We start from the raw sequence: 8327 nt of genomic DNA, 5'->3' as shown, positions 1-8327 counted from the left end.
AGTAGCACAAAAATGATTATCTCTATTATCTTATTATACCCATTTTAAAGATGAAGAAGCTAAAGTTCAGAGTTGTGAAGAGATTTACCTAAAACTATATGGATAATAGTAATAATAACAAGAGTAACAGTAATAATAATAGCAATAACTACAATAATGTTGTTAGTTGTCCTTCCGTCTCCAAGAGGATCATGATATCAGGGAGGTGATACCATGACATGCAAATGAATTGGATTTAAGGGAGGAAGGCTTGTCCAAGGTCACTTGCCTCACTTTCCCCTCTCAGAGCTATCTGAATCCAATGGCAAGATATAGATCAAGAAGACTGAAGATGGCCCTGGATGCAGTGGGAGACTTTGGCCTTTTTAAACTAAGGTCTTCAATAGGTCTCAGTTTGACTGAGGCAAAACCCATTCAGTGATTAAGATTAAGTAGCAATTGAGACAAGAATCTCCTCTTTCACTTAATTCCACAACAAAAAAATCTAAATAATTAAATATATCTGGGAGGGGAAGACAATAGCAATAACAATAATGATAATAGTAGGGCATGACTGCATAGTATACACCTGTAATCTCAACTCTGTGAAGATAAGAAGAGAATTTTCCTTCATGGGGCATATAGCTGAGCTACACTGCTGAGCTTCTGAAATGGGATGTCTTAGAAGTTCCTTCACCACCTCCCTGAGCTTTCATTGCTTGGGTCCTTTTCAGCCTGACAGGTCTGATCTGCAAGCTGAGTTACATAAAATAGTGCTCTGTTACTGTCTGTTTTTTATCCAGAGGCATTCAAATCACCTAGTGTTCCAGACTCCAAGTCCCAACAAGAAAACTCCAAAGATTCCCAGAAAATAACTTTGAAATGGGGCACTCATGAATATTCCCCAAGCTCCATACCACTCCCTTACTCACCTCCACCCATCATTTCCTGTCTCTGCCCAGTGTGTGGAGCTCCCCCATTCAGAGCATATAGCATTAATCAGAGGCCTCTTCTCTTTTCCCTGACTTTTACAAAACTAGCATGCCAAAGAGCTGCTTAAAAAGGATGGTAGCTATAACAGAGCTGCAGTTTTATCATAAAGGTCAACAAACCAGCAGCCACTTTGACAAAATTATCTCAATTTATGTTCACTGACACTGGCATTCACTGGTTAAGTTCCATGAAATATCTTTCACCTCCCTTTTGCTTTCAAGAGTCCTTGTTTGGGATCACCCCATTTCTGTAGAGCAGGGCATCTTAGCCAGGGATTAGTGAATTTAAAAAATGTGATTGCTGCATCTCAATACAATTGAATAATTCTATGGATATTATTTTAAAACATTCTGAATAGGAATTCATAGGAGTCACTAGTCTTTCAGAGGGAACTGACACAACAAAAAGGATTAAGAAAACCCTTGCTCTACAGAGATATTGTTGCCACCATCTCCTGTCCACTCACTCCCAGCAAAAGGACAGTAGAAAAGCTCTCAGGTGAACACTCTTAATGAGCTCCTCTTTAGCTTTCTCAAGGCTAAAGAAGCTAGGACCAAATAAGTTAGACATGCAAAACTGTGGTTTGTGAGATCCAGGGAATGTTTTCTTGTTTTTGAGAAGATTTAAATTTTCAATTCTCAAACACATCTGTAATCTTCTCAATATAAGTATTCCCTCCAATAAGGAAGAAAATTCCTACCTGTCCATCCTGCATTATTTTTTCCATATTCTCCTAGAAATTTGCCAAGGGAGTTCTATCCAATATGCTAAAAGCCTTCCTCATTTCACTTGACATCCCAAGGATACCCATGAAGCACACAGGTTATCTATTAATTATTGCTCACTTTTACCACATGATCCACGCATTTTCTTTTTTCTCTTTTGCAGTTCTTTTATTCCTCTACAATTACTCACTTGCAATATAAGGCAGCCTACTTACACTTTCCATGTGCCGGTCCATGTCCTCTGGGTCATATTCATTTTCAATTCTTTGGAGACTAGGATGTTCTATGTCTCTTCATCAATATTTTTAGAAAATATAAATATATTTTTATGGAATAAACCTTTAATAAGCATCTAGTAAAACCCAATATAGGAATCCTCCCAAGCATTCTTGCCAAAATAAGTTGCCAATCTCTGCTTAAACCTCATTTTCCTCTCTCCAGTTATGAGACGTTCACTATTGATTGTTAGAGCAACCCATTTCATTTTGGGGCAGTTCTAGTTGACAGGAAAATTTTCCATACATTAAGCCAAAATCTGATTACTCTTTTCTTCCCTTCATGCACTCCACTACTCTTATCCCACCCTATGGAGACCAAACATAACAAGTTTAAGCCTTCGTATACATGACAGCTATTTAAATCTTGTAGACAACTATCATATCCTTCCTAAGGTTTCCCATCACTAAGCTAAATCATTCTCAGTTCTTCTAAACAGCCCTTAGTATAGTAAGGATATTTCACTATACTGCTACCATCCTAGTTCAGACCCACATAATCATTGATCTCCCTCCTTCAAGTCTCTCCTCAATCTGGAACATCCTCCATTCACCTGTCAAAATGATTACAGGGTTGATCATGTCCCCCCTTCCCTATCTTCAGTGACTCATTACTTCCAGGATCAAATAGAAAATCCTTTTTCTCATTCAAAGCCCTCATTACCTGACCTGCTGTACTTCCCCTTTGTTTATTCTGTGATTTTTAGTCACAATGGCCTCCTTACTGTTCCTTAAATATGATATTCCATCTCCCAACTCTGGGCATCTTCACTGTATGTAGGACCCTCATATATGGAATTCTCTCATCATTTCTGCCTCCTAGCTTCCCTGACTTCCTTAAGCCTCAGTTAAGATCCCTCCTTTTACAAGATAGAAATCCCTCTTTCTATTAGTTATCTCCAATTTTCCTGTCTATATCTTGTTTGTACATAGTTATTTGTATGTCCAATATTTTTGCCAAGAAAACCCCAAATGGAGTCATCTTCTCTAATGAAGGCACACCAAGTTGGGCAGTCCTGTGGCAGTATGTCCCATGTCATACAATCAATTCTAAAGCTTTTAAGAGAGTTCTTGAGGATGTCCTTTTATTGCTTTTTCTTACTATTTTGTGAGTGCTTGCCTGTTATGCCACAGTTCTCTTTAACTGTCCTGACTCAGTTTCCCTGCACTAGTTTCCCTTGTCTCAGTTTCTTTAACTGTTCTTTGTCAATCTTCTAAGTTGTAAACCCTCCCCCCACCACTCCCCCTCCCCCCCCCCCCCCCCCCCCCGTCCATTACTGAGGACCAATTACTCTAAGGTTATAAATTGTTAGCCCAGGCAAGATAAACAAGAGAGTAGACCTCCTGACTCTTTTCTGTCCTCAAGAATTTACTATATCCCTCTAAAATATTCCAAGATATTTCACTGACATCTTTATCTCTGTGTATTCAGACATCCTGTCTCTGGGTTTTTTGGAGTTTATGGCCTATGTCCATCCTGACAGTTTTCCCGCGCTTCTCACCCCTTCTTTTGTTCAGAGAAAAGATATTTAAGAAGTTGGGGTTTCTCCATTCATGGCTGGAGGATGGCGGCTGGCAGCTGGGTAGATGCTGGATTCTTTGGGATGACAGTCTCCTCCAGCCCTGGGACCAACATGGATTCCTTGGTCCCAGTATATCTTTATCTCTGTCTGACTGGATAATTTGAGACGAGAGTCCTGTCCAATCAATCTTACTCTCCCATTAATAAAATATTAAAAACTCTCTAATCTCTCTCCTGCCTCAGTTTCTCCGGCATTACAGCCCTGTGGGAATTCTCCAGTAGTCTTTTTGGAAAGTGTACATTTGGCATTCAAACAATGTGCCAGCCCAACAAAATTGTGCTCTCTGTGGTCAAGTTAGAATGCTTGGCAGTTTAGTTCAAAAAAGGATTTCAGTGTCTGGTATCTTATCTTGCCAGGTGATTTTCAGAATCTTCCTAAGACAATTCAAATGAAAGCAATTCAGTTGTTAAAATGAAGGAGTTAAATTAAATGATCTCTAAAGTTCCTTCCATCTCTAAATCTAGATATTCATGAACAAGGGTAAATCAATGAAATATAAGCTGAACACAAACGTATATGGGACCCCAAAGGGAAAGGACCATCAGAGTGGACAATGCCAATAGAGGAAAGCTTTCTAGAAGTCACTGCAATTTTTAAAAATGAACTCTATTCAATTTTCTAAGATTGTAAAAGTATAAAAAAGGAACTCCTCTAGAGGGAGTTTCCTAGCCTGACAGTTCATTATGTCAATGCAATCAAAGATTGAGTTCTTATCCCTTATAAAGGACTAAGTATTAGGGAATTGGAAAAAAAAAAAAAAGAAATAGACCTTGGTTTCAAGTATTTTATATTCTTTTAGGTAAGAGTCTATCATTGTTTTCTGAGAGGCAATATAACATAGGGAGGGGAATACATTGAATTATTTGGAGTCACAAAAATCTAGGGTTTGAATCTTACCTCAGTGCCAGAAATATATTGGGGTCATTCTCAAACCTGTCATTTGCATTTCAGAAATCGGTTAACTCTACAAAATAGATTTTGATTTATTGTTTTATTGATTGTATAGTCCTAAGAAAGTGTTGGAGGAAATGTTAATAATAAAGAATAAATTTTAAAATGTAACAGCAAACTTTTTCTGAAAGAGCCAGTTATTAAACATTTACCAGCACAAAAAGTAAAATAAAATGAATCCTATTCTTGCTTTCTAATATTACATCACAGTCATTTTTTGATCTAGGACTCTTTCCCTCCCTCAAACCCAGCACTAACCCTCTCCATTAACAAAGAACAGTTAAGCATAAACTACAAATACTATAATAACCTTATCTGATACTATAACTATTGCCCCACAAACTCTCCTCCAGGCTGTCTTCTGTTTGTATAAAAGAGAAAAAGAAATGGCTCATTAAGTATTCTGCAAAACTAAGATTTTGCTCATTACAATGACTCAGAGTTTGGCTTCCTTTTAGAGTTCTTTTCATTTATATTACTGGAATCATTGTGTATATTATTCAGCCTCTCATGTTTCTCTGAATTTCTTATATTCATCATTTCTCATAGCACAATAATTTTCCATTACAACTGTATATCATGCTGTATTCAAAAATTCCCTCATCAATGGGGATTCATTTTGTTTCCAGGCCTAAGCAACCACCAAAAGTGTTGTTATCAATATTTGACACATATGATGTGGTAAACTGGGATCTGAAGAGAAAGACACAGTTTGGTAAAGAGAAAAAGGAGTGTTCAGGTGCAGAGATATTATCTTTCTATATACACAAACACACTCATTATAAAGTGGTCTCTCCTCCCCAGTATTACATTTTTCAATACAATACCACAATTTACCAAACATTTATTGAACACTTGCTAGTACAGATCACTCCACCTCAGACTCTGTGGGAAATAAAAAATTTAGAGAAGACAAGTCTCCTCTCAGAGCCAGTGATCTAATAGGTGATAAGACATAAACACAAATCCTGCTAACATATAATAATAAAATGCATCAGAGATTTATAAAATAAAGTATAAATTGGATTATAAAAGGAAAGATCATTCTATTATCCACAGAGGGAGAATTAGAGAAGATTTCCTGTGGAAGATAGCCTACAGTTGGATTCTAAAGGATTAGTAGTAATTCAACAGGCAAAGAAAAGGAAGAGGTACATTCCAGGTACATAGAATAATAGAAAAGATATGCTGAGAGCATGGAAGAGAGGAAAATGGGATAAGTTCTGAATCATAGGGTAGTGCCAGATGTCGAGGACTTTGAATGCCAATTATGACAGAATAGCAGCATTCATCATTATAACGAAACCTCAGTGCTAAGATATAAAACCTTGCTTAACATAATCCTCAATCTAATTATTACCCAGGATATAAATCAGAGAGTCAGAAACAATCTGAGTTCATGCCTCATCAGTATTAATTACTCTGGGAATTATTTTGCTTAATATCCCATTTAGAGAATTATTCCTATTGAATCCACTGCTTGACATATGGCTATTTTGCTCTACATCTTCCTACAGAATCAATTCATGAATTAATTGGTTGGGGGGGGGGAGGTCAATTTTATGAGCAAGTATTTAATGACTATAAGCTCTATAAAGGTATAGAACAGTCTAAGACTCTTTGCAGCCCAACAAAGTACTTTCTACACATGAGACAATATGGTATAGTACCTAGAGTACTAGACCTTAAATCAGGAAGAAGTGGGTTCAGATTTACCTCTGGTAGCTCCTTAGTTAGGTGATCATGTGTAAGAACTTTAATCTTTCTGAGCCTCTATTTCCTCATCTCATAGGGTTGCTGTGAGAATGTGAACATACTATTTTCCAAGCTTTAAAACATTATATAAATAGTTTAACAGGTATTTAATCTGTTGACCTTTGAACAAATCATTATTTTTAAACTCAGAAGAAATATTAGTATTTGCTAATTGGAACAATTTTATGCTTTGGGTGTCTATTCTAGAAACTAAGTGTGGCTGAGGATCACCAATCTACCTGCACTTTCTAACACTTACCATAAGAAACAAGTCATAGCAGATCAGTGTTATCACCAGGAACCAGTTTGCTATCAACCCACCTGCAGCAAGAGACCATTGAATTAACCAAATGGTTGGTAAACACTGGAAAACTTCCCTTGGATACAAAGGGATTGTGTAAGACTGCAGAAATTCTAGAATCTAATACTCCCAAAGTGGAAGCAAGACTCTGAGATCTAGAGAAGATGTTGCTGACAAAAGAGTAGACCGTTGCTGATTATTACCATTGGTTCTCAGTCTGAAACTAAGGACATCAAGACAAGATATGGTCCTTAATTCCCACAGTCCACATTAAGTCTGTGGAGATGAAGTCTACTGACTTCAAATTCATCAAGAAAGATTAGTCAATTTTTATAAACCATAAAACTGATTTATTACCATCCTGGGAAATATAAAGTCCCTGATTAAGTGACCCAAAGCCAGTTGTCCTTGTTCCTAGTTTTGAAGCCCTTGCCACATAGTAGGAATTAAGTGAACATTGATTGATTGACTTCTTTTTAAAATTTTTTTTTATTTTTATTATAACCATATTAATCATGTTGTAAAAGAAGACAGACACTAAGAGAAAAGAATACAAAAAATACAAAATGAAAAAAATGCATTGATCTGCATTCAGAGCGCACTGTTCTTTCTCTGGAGGTATCATGCATCCTTTGGAATTGACTTGGATCATCATATTGCTGATAAGAGTTAAGTCATTCACAGCTGAACATCATACAATATTTCTATTACTGTATACACTGTTCTCTTGTTCTGCTTATTTCACTTTATTTCAGTTCATATAAGTTTTTCCAGGTTTTTCTGAAATCATCCTGCTCATCATTTCTTATATTCCATTATGTATTCCATTATATAATATTCCATTATAATCATATAAACAACTCGTTCAGCCAATCTTCAATTGATGGGCATCTTCTCAATTTGAAATTCTTTGCCACCTCAAAAAAGCTGTTATCCACATTTTTGTACAAATAGGTCCTTCCCACCTCCCTTTTTTATCTCTTTAGAATATAAACCTAGCAATAGCATTGCTGTAAATTCTCCCCCTTTGAAACTAGAGGCTTTGGAGCTACAAACTGTGAAGAGTTTTATTATAGAATGATAACTTTAAAACCAGAAGTGTCTTTAAAGGTTTAACTCTCTCCTATTAAAGATAGGAAAACTGAATCCCATAGAGATGCAGTGAACTACCCCAAATCACAAAATCCTTTGGCTCTAGGGCTCATTTTATGATAATAACTTGTTTCTCCTTAGACTAGCATACAATTTAATTTTCCATGATATGTTTTTGTGAATGATGAGCCTAACAACATTTTTCATATGATGATATCTGTGGTTCATACTTTTCAACTTAACAAAGTAAGCACTTATTTAATGTCTACTATATGCAAGACCATAGGGATAGAAAGATCAAAAAAAAAAAAAAGTCTACCATTAAGGAATTTATATTCTCTTGGGCAAAGACATTATGGGCCCTGGCTTCCCAGACTGATTGATACACTAGGGATTGGGCTGTGGAAAAGCCCAATTCTTATCTTCACATGAGTCACTGGAGAGATAAACAGCAGCACAGGAAAGAATAGTTTTTTTATTCAAGGACTAAGCTGTGTCCATTTTCTTCTTCCTCGTTCTCTCTGGCAACCCTTTAGCCAGTTATATACTCTAGCCAGTATGGATACAAGATGCTCTTCCTGCTTTTCCTGAATGGAGTCCATCTGGGAAAGCTGCATCTCCATGACTATCCAGCTGTTGAAAAGCAGCTTTGATGCTTTTATGTTGCAGCTGT

This window comes from Antechinus flavipes, chromosome 2, assembly GCF_016432865.1.
Source record: "Antechinus flavipes isolate AdamAnt ecotype Samford, QLD, Australia chromosome 2, AdamAnt_v2, whole genome shotgun sequence".
NCBI classification, from domain to species: domain Eukaryota; kingdom Metazoa; phylum Chordata; class Mammalia; order Dasyuromorphia; family Dasyuridae; genus Antechinus; species Antechinus flavipes.
This window is presented reverse-complemented; position numbering follows the sequence as displayed.